Below are 15,069 nucleotides of genomic sequence, written 5' to 3'. Positions count from 1 at the left end.
AAACTGAGCTTCCCTACGCACAGGGAAGCAAGAGAAATGCTGATTTCATCAAGCCCAGTTACATACTCAGAATCTGTACTACTGCGCAAATAGGCATGTCTCTGTAGGCAAAAGACTCATTTCTGACAAAGTTGCCCAAATGCATCTCAGAAGTGTGCAACTTGTTCCCTGAGTTAGAAAACGTCGAGAAACGGTCTTTTCTGCTAGCGCTGTGCTTCTACACATTTATTTGCTGAGCGGTGAAATCACACAGTAATGCACTTTTCTCCCAGCAAATACACTGTTTCTAAGGAAATGGGAACACACTGAGGAGACACTTGTGGGAGCTACTGTGACTAAAACTGAGCTTCCCTACGCACAGGGAAGCAAGAGAAATGCTGATTTCATCAAGCCCAGTTACATACTCAGAATCTGTACTACTGCGCAAATTGGCATGCCTCTGTAGGCAAAAAACTCTTTTCTGACAAAGTTGCCCAAATGCATCTCAGAAGTGTGCAACTTGTTCCCTGAATTAGAAAACGTCGAGAAACGGTTGTTTCTGCTAGCACTGTGCTTCTACACATGTATTTGCTGAACGTTGAAAGCGCACAGTAATGCACTTTTCTCCCAGCAAATACACTGTTTCTAAGGAACTGGGAACGCACTGAGGAGACACTTGTGGGAGCTACTGTGACTAAAACTGAGCTTCCCTACGCACAGGGAAGTAAGAGAAATGCTGATTTCATCAAGCCCAGTTACATACTCAGAATCTGTACTACTGCGCAAATAGGCATGTCTCTGTAGGCAAAAAACTCATTTCGGACAAAGTTGCCCAAATGCATATCCGAAGTTTGCCACTTGTTCCCTAAGTTAGAAAACGTCGAGAAACGGTCGTTTCTGCTAGCGCTGTGCTTCTACACATGTATTTGCTGAACGGTGAAAGCGCACAGTAATGCACTTTTCTCCCAGCAAATACACTGTTTCTAAGGAACTGGGAACGCACTGAGGAGACACTTGTGGGAGCTACTGTGACTAAAACTGAGCTTCCCTGCACACAGGGAAGCAAGAGAAATGGTGATTTCATCAAGCCCAGTTACATACTCAGAATCTGTACTACTGCGCGAATAGGCATGTCTCTGTAGGCAAAAAACTCATTTTTGACAAAGTTGCCCAAATGCATCTCAGAAGTGTGCAACTTGTTCTCTGAGTTAGACAATGTCGAGAAAGGGTCTTTTCTGCTAGCGCTGTGCGTCTACACATGTATTTGCTGAACGGGGAAAGCGCACAGTAATGCACTTTTCTCCCAGCAAATACACTGCTTCTAAGGAACTGGAACACACTGAGGAGACACTTGTGGGCGCAACTGTGACTAAAACTGAGCTTCCCTACGCACAGAGAAGCAAGAGAAATGCTGATTTCATCAAGCCCAGTTACGTACTCAGAATCTGTACTACTGCGCAAATAGGCATGTCTCTGTAGGCAAAAAAGTCATTTCGGACAAAGTTGCCCAAATGCATATCAGAAGTTTGCCACTTGTTCCCTAAGTTAGAAAATGTCGAGAAACGGTCGTTTCTGCTAGCGCTGTGCTTCTACACATGTATTTGCTGAACGGTGAAAGCGCACAGTAATGCACTTTTCTCCCAGCAAATTCACTGTTTCTAAGGAACTGGGAACGCACTGAGGAGACACTTGTGGGAGCTACTGTGACTAAACCTGAGCTTCCCTACACACAGGGAAGCAAGAGAAATGGTGATTTCATCAAGCCCAGTTACATACTCAGAATCTGTACTACTGCGCGAATAGGCATGTCTCTGTAGGCAAAAAACTCATTTCTGACAAAGTTGCCCAAATGCATCTCAGAAGTGTGCAACTTGTTCCCTGAGTTAGAAAACGTCGAGAAACGGTCGTTTCTGCTAGCGCTGTGCTTCTACACATGTATTTGCTGAACGGTGAAAGCACAGAGTAATGCACTTTTCTCCCAGCAAATACACTGTGTCTAAGGAACTGGGAACGCACTGAGGAGACACTTGTGGGAGCTACTGTGACTAAAACTGAGCTTCCCTGCACACAGGGAAGCAAGAGAAATGGTGATTTCATCAAGCCCAGTTACATACTCAGAATCTGTACTACTGCGCGAATAGGCATGTGTTTGTAGGCAAAAAACTCATTTTTGACGAAGTTGCCCAAATGCATCTCAGAAGTGTGCAACTTGTTCTCTGAGTTAGACAACGTCGAGAAAGGGTCTTTTCTGCTAGCGCTGTGCGTCTACACATGTATTTGCTGAACGGTGAAAGCGCACAGTAATGCACTTTTCTCCCAGCAAATACACTGCTTCTAAGGAACTGGAACACACTGAGGAGACACTTGTGGGCGCAACTGTGACTAAAACTGAGCTTCCCTACGCACAGAGAAGCAAGAGAAATGCTGATTTCATCAAGCCCAGTTACATACTCAGAATCTGTACTACTGCGGAAATAGGCATGTCTCTGTAGGCAAAAAAGTCATTTCGGACAAAGTTGCCCAAATGCATATCAGAAGTTTGCCACTTGTTCCCTAAGTTAGAAAACGTCGAGAAACGGTCGTTTCTGCTAGCGCTGTGCTTCTACACATGTATTTGCTGAACGGTGAAAGCGCACAGTAATGCACTTTTCTCCCAGCAAATACACTGTTTCTAAGGAACTGGGAACGCACTGAGGAGACACTTGTGGGAGCTACTGTGACTAAAACTGAGCTTCCCTACACACAGGGAAGCAAGAGAAATGGTGATTTCATCAAGCCCAGTTACATACTCAGAATCTGTACTACTGCGCGAATAGGCATGTCTCTGTAGGCAAAAAACTCATTTCTGACAAAGTTGCCCAAATGCATCTCAGAAGTGTGCAACTTGTTCCCTGAGTTAGAAAACGTCGAGAAACGGTCGTTTCTGCTAGCACTGTGCTTCTACACATGTATTTGCTGAACGGTGAAAGCGCACAGTAATGCACTTTTCTCCCAGCAAATACACTGTGTCTAAGGAAATGGGAACACACTGAGGAGACACTTGTGGGAGCTACTGTGACTAAAACTGAGCTTCCTTACGCACAGGGAAGCAAGAGAAATGCTTATTTCATCAAGCCAAGTTACATACTCAGAATCTGTACTACTGCGCAAATAGGCATGTCTAAGTAGGCAAAAAACTCATTTCTGACAAAGTTGCCCAAATGCATCTCAGAAGTGTGCAACTTGTTCCCTGAGTTAGAAAACGTCGAGATACGGTCGTTTCTGCTAGCGCTGTGCTTCTACACATGTATTTGCTGAACGGTGAAAGCGCACAGTAATGCACTTTTCTCCTAGCAAATACACTGTTTCTAAGGAAATGGGAACACACTGAGGAGACACTCGTGGGAGCTACTGTGAATAAAACTGAGCTTCCCTACGCACAGGGAAGCAAGAGAAATGCTGATTTCATCAAGCCCAGTTACATACTCAGAATCTGTACTACTGCGCAAATAGGCATGTCTCTGTAGGCAAAAGACTCATTTCTGACAAAGTTGCCCAAATGCATCTCAGAAGTGTGCAACTTGTTCCCTGAGTTAGAAAACGTCGAGAAACGGTCTTTTCTGCTAGTCCTGTGCTTCTACACATGTATTTGCTGAACGGTGAAAGCGCACAGTAATGCACTTTTCTCTCAGCAAATACACTGTTTCTACGGAAATGGGAACACTGTGGAGACACTTGTGGGAGCTACTGTGACTAAAACTGAGCTGCCCTACGCACAGGGAAGCAAGAGAAATGCTGATTTCATCAAGCCCAGTTACATACTCAGAATCTGTACTACTGCGCAAATAGGCATGTCTCTGTAGGCAAAAAACTCATTTCTGACAAAGTTGCCCAAATGCATCTCAGAAGTGTGCAACTTGTTCCCTGAGTTAGAAAACGTCGAGAAACGTTCGTTTCTGCTAGCGCTGTGCTTCTACACATGTATTTGCTGAACGGTGAAAGCGCACAGTAATGCACTTTTCTCCCAGCAAATACACTGTTTCTAAGGAAATGGGAACACACTGAGGAGACACTTGTGGGAGCTACTGTGACTAAAACTGAGCTTCCCTACGCACAGGGAAGCTAGAGAAATGCTGATTTCATCAAGCCCAGTTACATACTCAGAATCTGTACTACTGCGCAAATAGGCATGTCTCTGTAGGCAAAAAACTCATTTCAGACAAAGTTGCCCAAATGCATCTCAGAAGTGTGCAACTTGTTCCCTGAGTTAGAAAACGTCGAGAAACGTTAGTTTCTGCTAGCGCTGTGCTTCTACACATGTATTTGCTGAACGGTGAAAGCGCACAGTAATGCACTTTTCTCCCAGCAAATACACTGTTTCTTGACTAAAACTGAGCTTCCCTACGCACAGGGAAGCAAGAGAAATGCTGATTTCATCAAGCCCAGTTACATACTCAGAATCTGTACTACTGCGCAAATAGCATGTCTCTGTAGGCAAAAAACTCATTTCTGACAAAGTTGCCCAAATGCATCTCAGAAGTGTGGAACTTGTTCTCTGAGTTAGAAAACGTCGAGAAACGTTCGTTTCTGCTAGCGCTGTGCTTCTACACATGTATTTGCTGAACGGTGAAAGCGCACAGTAATGCACTTTTCTCTCAGCAAAATACACTGTTTCTACGGAAATGGGAACACCTTTTCTCCCAGCAAATACACTGTTTCTAAGGAAATGGGAACACACTGAGGAGACACTTGTGGGAGCTACTGTGACTAAAACTGAGCTTCCCTACGCACAGGGAAGCTAGAGAAATGCTGATTTCATCAAGCCCAGTTACATACTCAGAATCTGTACTACTGCGCAAATAGGCATGTCTCTGTAGGCAAAAAACTCATTTCAGACAAAGTTGCCCAAATGCATCTCAGAAGTGTGCAACTTGTTCCCTGAGTTAGAAAACGTCGAGAAACGTTCGTTTCTGCTAGCGATATGCTTCTACACATGTATTTGCTGAACGGTGAAAGCGCACAGTAATTCACTTTTCTCCCAGCAAATACACTGTTTCTAAGGAAATGGGAACACACTGAGGAGACACTTGTGGGAGCTACTGGGACTAAAACTGAGCTTCCCTACGCACAGGGAAGCAAGAGAAATGCTGATTTCATCAAGCCCAGTTACATACTCAGAATCTGTACTACTGGGCAAATAGGCATGTCTATGTAGGCAAAAAACTCATTTTTGAGTAAGTTACCCAAATGCATCTCAGAAGTGTGCAACTTGTTCCCTGAGTTAGAAAACGTCGAGAAACGTTCGTTTCTGCTAGCGCTGTGCTTCTACAGATGTATTTGCTGAATGGTGAAAGTGCACAGTAATGCACGTTTCTGCCAGCAAATACACTGTTTCTAAGGAAATGGGAACACACTGAGGAGACACTTGTGGGAGCTACTGTGACTAAAACTGAGCTTCCTTACGCACAGGGAAGCAAGAGAAATGCTGATTTCATCAAGCCCAGTCACATACTCAGAATCTGTACTACTGCGCAAATAGGCATGTCTCTGTAGGCAAAAAACTCATTTCTGACAAAGTTGCCCAAATGCATCTCAGAAGTGTGCCACTTCTTCCCTGAGTTAGAAAACGTTGAGAAACGGTCGTTTCAGCTAGCGCTGTGCTTCTACACATGTATTTGCTGAACGGTGAAAGCGCACAGTAATGCACTTTTCTCCCAGCAAATACACTGTTTCTAAGGAAATGGGAACACACTGAGGAGACACTTGTGGGAGCTACTATTACTAAAACTGAGCTTCCCTACGCACAGGGAAGCAAGAGAAATGCTGATTTCATCAAGCCCAGCTACATACTCAGAATCTGTACTACTGCGCAAATAGGCATGTCTCTGTAGGCAAAAAACTCATTTTTGAGAAAGTTACCCAAATGCATCTCAGAAGTGTGCAACTTGTTCCCTGAGTTAGAAAACGTCGAGAAACGTTCGTTACTGCTAGCGCTGCGCTTCTACACATGTATTTGCTGAACGGTGAAAGCGCACAGTAATGCACTTTTCTCCCAGCAAATACACTGTTTCTAAGGAAATGGGAACACACTGAGGAGACACTTGTGGGAGCTACTGGGACAAAACTGAGCTTCCCTACGCACAGGGAAGCAAGAGAAATGCTGATTTCATCAAGCCCAGTTACATACTCAGAATCTGTACTACTGCGCAAATAGGCATGTCTCTGTAGGCAAAAAACTCATTTCTGACAAAGTTGCCCAAATGCATCTCAGAAGTGTGCAACTTGTCCCCTGAGTTAGAAAACGTCGAGAAACATTCGTTTCTGCTAGCGCTGTGCTTCTACACATGTATTTGCTGAACGGTGAAAGCGCACAGTAATGCACTTTTCTCCCAGCAAATACACTGTTTCTAAGGAAATGGGAACACACTGAGGAGACACTTGTGGGAGCTACAGTGACTAAAACTGAGCTTCCCTACGCACAGGGAAGCAAGAGAAATGCTGATTTCATCAAGCCCAGTTACATACTCAGAATCTGTACTACTGCGCAAATAGGCATGTCTCTGTAGGCAAAAAACTCATTTCTGACAAAGTTGCCCAAATGCATCTCAGAAGTGTTCAACTTGTTCCCTGAGTTAGAAAACGTCGAGAAACGTTCGTTTCTGCTAGCGCTGTGCTTCTACACATGTATTTGCTGAACGGTGAAAGCGCACAGTAATGCACTTTTCTCCCAGCAAATACACTGTTTCTAAGGAAATGGGAACACACTGAGGAGACACTTGTGGGAGCTACTGTGACTAAAACTGAGCTTCCCTACGCACAGGGAAGCAAGAGAAATGCTGATTTCATCAAGCCCAGTTACATGCTCAGAATCTGTACTACTGCGCAAATAGGCATGTCTCTGTACGCAAAAAACTCATTTCTGACAAAGTTGCCCAAATGCATCTCAGAAGTGTGCAATTGTTCCCTGAGTTAGAAACGTCGAGAAACGTTCGTTTCTGCTAGCGCTGTGCTTCTACACATGTATTTGCTGAACGGTGAAAGCGCACAGTAATGCACTTTTCTCCCGGCAAATACACTGTTTCTAAGGAAATGGGAACACACTGAGGAGACACTTGTGGGAGCTACTATTACTAAAACTGAGCTTCCCTACGCACAGGGAAGCAAGAGAAATGCTGATTTCACCAAGCCCAGCTACATACTCAGAATCTGTACAACTGCGCAAATAGGCATGTCTCTGTAGGCAAAAAACTCATTTTTGAGAAAGTTACCCAAATGCATCTCAGAAGTGTGCAACTTGTTCCCTGAGTTAGAAAACGTCGAGAAACGTTCGTTACTGCTAGCGCTGCGCTTCTACACATGTATTTGCTGAACGGTGAAAGCGCACAGTAATGCACTTTTCTCCCAGCAAATACACTGTTTCTAAGGAAATGGGAACACACTGAGGAGACACTTGTGGGAGCTACTGGGACAAAACTGAGCTTCCCTACGCACAGGGAAGCAAGAGAAATGCTGATTTCATCAAGCCCAGTTACATACTCAGAATCTGTACTACTGCGCAAATAGGCATGTCTCTGTAGGCAAAAAACTCATTTCTGACAAAGTTGCCCAAATGCATCTCAGAAGTGTGCAACTTGTCCCCTGAGTTAGAAAACGTCGAGAAACGTTCGTTTCTGCTAGCGCTGTGCTTCTACACATGTATTTGCTGAACGTTGAAAGCGCACAGTAATGCACTTTTCTCCCAGCAAATACACTGTTTCTAAGGAAATGGGAACACACTGAGGAGACACTTGTGGGAGCTACAGTGACTAAAACTGAGCTTCCCTACGCACAGGGAAGCAAGAGAAATGCTGATTTCATCAAGCCCAGTTACATATTCAGAATCTGTACTACTGCGCAAATAGGCATGTCTCTGTAGGCAAAAAACTCATTTCTGACTAAGTTGCCCAAATGCATCTCAGAAGTGTGCAACTTGTTCCCTGAGTTAGAAAACGTCGAGAAACGGTCGTTTCAGCTAGCACTGTGCTTCTACACATGTATTTACTGAATGGTGAAAGCACACAGTAATGCATTTTTCTCCCAGCAAATACACTACTTCTAAGGAAATGGGAACACACTGAGGAGACATTTGTGGGAGCTACTGTGACTAAAATTGAGCTTCCCTACTCACAGGGAAGCAAGAGAAATGCTGATGTCATCAAGCCCAGTTACATACTCAGAATCTGTACTACTGCGCAAATAGGCATGTCTCTTTAGGCAAAAAACTCATTTCTGACAAAGTTGCCCAAATGCATCTCAGAAGTTTGCCACTTGTTCCCTGAGTTAGAAAACATCTAGAAACGGTCGTTTCAGCTAGCGCTGTGCTTCTACACATGTATTTGCTGAACGGTGAAAGCGCACAGTGATGCACTTTTCTCCCAGCAAATACACTGTTTCTAAGGAACTGGGAACACACTGAGGAGACACATGTGGGAGCTACTGTGACTAAAACTGAGCTTCCCTACGCACAGGGAAGCAAGAGAAATGCTGAATTCATCAAGCCTTGTTACATACTCAGAATCTGTACTACTGCGCAAATAGTCATGTCTCTGTAGGCAAACAACTCATTTTTTGAGAAAGTTACCGAAATGAATCTCAGAAGTGTGCAACTTGTTCCCTGAGTTAGAAAACGTCGAGAAACGTTCGTTTCTGCTAGCGCTGTGCTTCTACACATGTATTGTCTGAACGGTGAAAGCACACAGTAATGCAGTTTTCTCCCAGCAAATACACTGTTTCTAAGGAACTGGGAACACACTGAGGAGACACTTGTGGGAGCTACTGTGACTAAAACTGAGCTTCCCTACGTACAGGGAAGCAAGAGAAATGCTGATTTCATCAAGCCCAGTTACATACTCAGAATCTGTACTACTGCGCAAATAGGCATGTCTCTGTAGGCAAAAAACTCATTTCTGACAAAGTTGCCCAAATGCATCTCAGAAGTGTTCAACTTGTTCCCTGAGTTAGAAAACGTCGAGAAACGTTCGTTTCTGCTAGCGCTGTGCTTCTACACATGTATTTGCTGAACGGTGAAAGCGCACAGTAATGCACTTTTCTCCCAGCAAATACACTGTTTCTAAGGAAATGGGAACACACTGAGGAGACACTTGTGGGAGCTACTGTGACTAAAACTGAGCTTCCCTACGCACAGGGAAGCAAGAGAAATGCTGATTTCATCAAGCCCAGTTACATGCTCAGAATCTGTACTACTGCGCAAATAGGCATGTCTCTGTACGCAAAAAACTCATTTCTGACAAAGTTGCCCAAATGCATCTCAGAAGTGTGCAATTGTTCCCTGAGTTAGAAACGTCGAGAAACGTTCGTTTCTGCTAGCGCTGTGCTTCTACACATGTATTTGCTGAACGGTGAAAGCGCACAGTAATGCACTTTTCTCCCAGCAAATACACTGTTTCTAAGGAAACGGGAACACACTGAGGAGACACCTTTGGGAGCTACTGGGACAAAACTGAGCTTCCCTACGCACATGGAAGCAAGAGAAATGCTGATTTCATCAAGCCCAGTTACATACTCAGAATCTGTACTACTGCGCAAATAGGCATGTCTCTGTAGGCAAAAAAATCATTTCTGACAAAGTTGCCCAAATGCATCTCAGAAGTGTGCAACTTGTTCCCTGAGTTAGAAAACGTCGAGAAACGTTCGTTTCTGCTAGCGCTGTGCTTCTACACATGTATTTGCTGAACGGTGAAAGCGAACAGTAATGCACTTTTCTCCCAGCAAATACACTGTTGCTAAGGAAATGGGAACACACTGAGGAGACACTTGTGGGAGCTACAGTGACTAAAACTGAGCTTCCCTACGCACAGGGAAGCAAGAGAAATGCTGATTTCATCAAGCCCAGTTACATACTCAGAATCTGTACTACTGCGCAAATAGGCATGTCTCTGTAGGCAAAAAACTCATTTCTGACAATGTTGCCCAAATGCATCTCAGAAGTGTGCAACTTGTTCCCTGAGTTAGAAAACGTCGAGAAACGGTCGTTTCAGCTAGCGCTGTGCTTCTACACATGTATTTACTGAACGGTGAAAGCGCACAGTAATGCATTTTTCTCCCAGCAAATACACTACTTCTAAGGAAATGGGAACACACTGAGGAGACACTTGTGGGAGCTACTGTGACTAAAACTGAGCTTCTCTACGCACAGGGAAGCAAGAGAAATGCTGATTTCATCAAGCCCAGTCACAGACTCAGAATCTGTACTACTGCGCAAATAGGCATGTCTCTGTAGGCAAAAAACTCATTTCTGACAAAGTTGCCCAAATGCATCTCAGAAGTGTGCCACTTCTTCCCTGAGTTAGAAAACGTTGAGAAACGGTCGTTTCAGCTAGCGCTGTGCTTCTACACATGTATTTGCTGAACGGTGAAAGCGCACAGTAATGCACTTTTCTCCCAGCAAATACACTGTTTCTAAGGAAATGGGAACACACTGAGGAGACACTTGTGGGAGCTACTGTGACTAAAACTGAGCTTCCCTACGCACAGGGAAGCAAGAGAAATGCTGATTTCATCAAGCCCAGCTACATACTCAGAATCTGTACTACTGCGCAAATAGGCATGTCTCTGTAGGCAAAAAACTCATTTTTGAGAAAGTTACCCAAATGCATCTCAGAAGTGTGCAACTTGTTCCCTGAGTTAGAAAACGTCGAGAAACGTTCGTTACAGCTAGCGCTGTGCTTCTACACATGTATTTGCTGAACGGTGAAAGCGCACAGTAATGCACTTTTCTCCCAGCAAATACACTGTTTCTAAGGAAATGGGAACACACTGAGGAGACACTTGTGGGAGCTACTGGGACAAAACTGAGCTTCCCTACGCACAGGGAAGCAAGAGAAATGCTGATTTAATCAAGCCCAGTTACATACTCAGAATCTGTACTACTGCGCAAATAGGCATGTCTCTGTAGGCAAAAAACTCATTTCTGACAAAGTTGCCCAAATGCATCTCAGAAGTGTGCAACTTGTTCCCTGAGTTAGAAAACGTCGAGAAACGGTCGTTTCAGCTAGCACTGTGCTTCTACACATGTATTTACTGAACGGTGAAAGCACACAGTAATGCATTTTTCTCCCAGCAAATACACTACTTCTAAGGAAATGGGAACACACTGAGGAGACATTTGTGGGAGCTACTGTGACTAAAACTGAGCTTCCCTACTCACAGGGAAGCAAGAGAAATGCTGATGTCATCAAGCCCAGTTACATACTCAGAATCTGTACTACTGCGCAAATAGGCATGTCTCTTTAGGCAAAAAACTCATTTCTGACAAAGTTGCCCAAATGCATCTCAGAAGTTTGCCACTTGTTCCCTGAGTTAGAAAACATCTAGAAACGGTCGTTTCAGCTAGCGCTGTGCTTCTACACATGTATTTGCTGAACGGTGAAAGCGCACAGTGATGCACTTTTCTCCCAGCAAATACACTGTTTCTAAGGAACTGGGAACACACTGAGGAGACACATGTGGGAGCTACTGTGACTAAAACTGAGCTTCCCTACGCACAGGGAAGCAAGAGAAATGCTGAATTCATCAAGCCTTGTTACATACTCAGAATCTGTACTACTGCGCAAATAGTCATGTCTCTGTAGGCAAAAAACTCATTTTTTGAGAAAGTTACCGAAATGAATCTCAGAAGTGTGCAACTTGTTCCCTGAGTTAGAAAACGTCGAGAAACGTTCGTTTCTGCTAGCGCTGTGCTTCTACACATGTATTGGCTGAACGGTGAAAGCACACAGTAATGCAGTTTTCTCCCAGCAAATACACTGTTTCTAAGGAACTGGGAACACACTGAGGAGACACTTGTGGGAGCTACTGTGACTAAAACTGAGCTTCCCTACGCACAGGGAAGCAAGAGAAATGCTGATTTCATCAAGCCCAGTTACATACTCAGAATCTGTACTACTGCGCAAATAGGCATGTCTCTGTAGGCAAAAAACTCATTTCTGACAAAGTTGCCCAAATGCATCTCAGAAGTGTTCAACTTGTTCCCTGAGTTAGAAAACGTCGAGAAACGTTCGTTTCTGCTAGCGCTGTGCTTCTACACATGTATTTGCTGAACGGTGAAAGCGCACAGTAATGCACTTTTCTCCCAGCAAATACACTGTTTCTAAGGAAATGGGAACACACTGAGGAGACACTTGTGGGAGCTACTGTGACTAAAACTGAGCTTCCCTACGCACAGGGAAGCAAGAGAAATGCTGATTTCATCAAGCCCAGTTACATGCTCAGAATCTGTACTACTGCGCAAATAGGCATGTCTCTGTAGGCAAAAAAATCATTTCTGACAAAGTTGCCCAAATGCATCTCAGAAGTGTGCAACTTGTTCCCTGAGTTAGAAAACGTCGAGAAACGTTCGTTTCTGCTAGCGCTGTGCTTCTACACATGTATTTGCTGAACGGTGAAAGCGCACAGTAATGCACTTTTCTCCCAGCAAATACACTGTTGCTAAGGAAATGGGAACACACTGAGGAGACACTTGTGGGAGCTACAGTGACTAAAACTGAGCTTCCCTACGCACAGGGAAGCAAGAGAAATGCTGATTTCATCAAGCCCAGTTACATACTCAGAATCTGTACTACTGCGCAAATAGGCATGTCTCTGTAGGCAAAAAACTCATTTCTGACAATGTTGCCCAAATGCATCTCAGAAGTGTGCAACTTGTTCCCTGAGTTAGAAAACGTCGAGAAACGGTCGTTTCAGCTAGCGCTGTGCTTCTACACATGTATTTACTGAACGGTGAAAGCGCACAGTAATGCATTTTTCTCCCAGCAAATACACTACTTCTAAGGAAATGGGAACACACTGAGGAGACACTTGTGGGAGCTACTGTGACTAAAACTGAGCTTCCCTACTCACAGGGAAGCAAGAGAAATGCTGATGTCATCAAGCCCAGTTACATACTCAGAATCTGTACTACTGCGCAAATAGGCATGTCTCTTTAGGCAAAAAACTCATTTCTGACAAAGTTGCCCAAATGCATCTCAGAAGTGTGCAACTTGTTCCCTGAGTTAGAAAACGTCGAGAAACGTTCGTTTCTGCTAGCGCTGTGCTTCTACACATGTATTTGCTGAATGGTGAAAGCGCACAGTAATGCACGTTTCTCCCAGCAAATACACTGTTTCTAAGGAAATGGGAACACACTGAGGAGACACTTGTGGGAGCTACTGTGACTAAAACTGAGCTTCCCTACGCACAGGGAAGCAAGAGAAATGCTGATTTCATCAAGCCCAGTCACATACTCAGAATCTGTACTACTGCGCAAATAGGCATGTCTCTGTAGGCAAAAAACTCATTTCTGACAAAGTTGCCCAAATGCATCTCAGAAGTGTGCCACTTCTTCCGTGAGTTAGAAAACGTTGAGAAACGGTCGTTTCAGCTAGCGCTGTGCTTCTACACATGTATTTGCTGAACGGTGAAAGCGCACAGTAATGCACTTTTCTCCCAGCAAATACACTGTTTCTAAGGAAATGGGAACACACTGAGGAGACACTTGTGGGAGCTACTATTACTAAAACTGAGCTTCCCTACGCACAGGGAAGCAAGAGAAATGCTGATTTCATCAAGCCCAGCTACATACTCAGAATCTGTACAACTGCGCAAATAGGCATGTCTCTGTAGGCAAAAAACTCATTTTTGACAAAGTTACCCAAATGCATCTCAGAAGTGTGCAACTTGTTCCCTGAGTTAGAAAACGTCGAGAAACGTTCGTTACTGCTAGCGCTGCGCTTCTACACATGTATTTGCTGAACGGTGAAAGCGCACAGTAATGCACTTTTCTCCCAGCAAATACACTGTTTCTAAGGAAATGGGAACACACTGAGGAGACACTTGTGGGAGCTACTGGGACAAAACTGAGCTTCCCTACGCACAGGGAAGCAAGAGAAATGCTGATTTCATCAAGCCCAGTTACATACTCAGAATCTGTACTACTGCGCAAATAGGCATGTCTCTGTAGGCAAAAAACTCATTTCTGACAAAGTTGCCCAAATGCATCTCAGAAGTGTGCAACTTGTCCCCTGAGTTAGAAAACGTCGAGAAACGTTCGTTTCTGCTAGCGCTGTGCTTCTACACATGTATTTGCTGAACGGTGAAAGCGCACAGTAATGCACTTTTCTCCCAGCAAATACACTGTTTCTAAGGAAATGGGAACACACTGAGGAGACACTTGTGGGAGCTACAGTGACTAAAACTGAGCTTCCCTACGCACAGGGAAGCAAGAGAAATGCTGATTTCATCAAGCCCAGTTACATACTCAGAATCTGTACTACTGCGCAAATAGGCATGTCTCTGTAGGCAAAAAACTCATTTCTGACAAAGTTGCCCAAATGCATCTCAGAAGTGTGCAACTTGTTCCCTGAGTTAGAAAACGTCGAGAAACGGTCGTTTCAGCTAGCACTGTGCTTCTACACATGTATTTACTGAATGGTGAAAGCACACAGTAATGCATTTTTCTCCCAGCAAATACACTACTTCTAAGGAAATGGGAACACACTGAGGAGACATTTGTGGGAGCTACTGTGACTAAAATTGAGCTTCCCTACTCACAGGGAAGCAAGAGAAATGCTGATGTCATCAAGCCCAGTTACATACTCAGAATCTGTACTACTGCGCAAATAGGCATGTCTCTTTAGGCAAAAAACTCATTTCTGACAAAGTTGCCCAAATGCATCTCAGAAGTTTGCCACTTGTTCCCTGAGTTAGAAAACATCTAGAAACGGTCGTTTCAGCTAGCGCTGTGCTTCTACACATGTATTTGCTGAACGGTGAAAGCGCACAGTGATGCACTTTTCTCCCAGCAAATACACTGTTTCTAAGGAACTGGGAACACACTGAGGAGACACATGTGGGAGCTACTGTGACTAAAACTGAGCTTCCCTACGCACAGGGAAGCAAGAGAAATGCTGAATTCATCAAGCCTTGTTACATACTCAGAATCTGTACTACTGCGCAAATAGTCATGTCTCTGTAGGCAAAAAACTCATTTTTTGAGAAAGTTACCGAAATGAATCTCAGAAGTGTGCAACTTGTTCCCTGAGTTAGAAAACGTCGAGAAACGTTCGTTTCTGCTAG

The sequence above is a fragment of the Acomys minous genome, assembly GCF_964271855.1.
Source record: "Acomys minous genome assembly, contig: scaffold_27, whole genome shotgun sequence".
Classification (NCBI taxonomy): Eukaryota; Metazoa; Chordata; class Mammalia; order Rodentia; family Muridae; genus Acomys; species Acomys minous.
Note: the sequence above shows the minus strand (reverse complement) of the source record.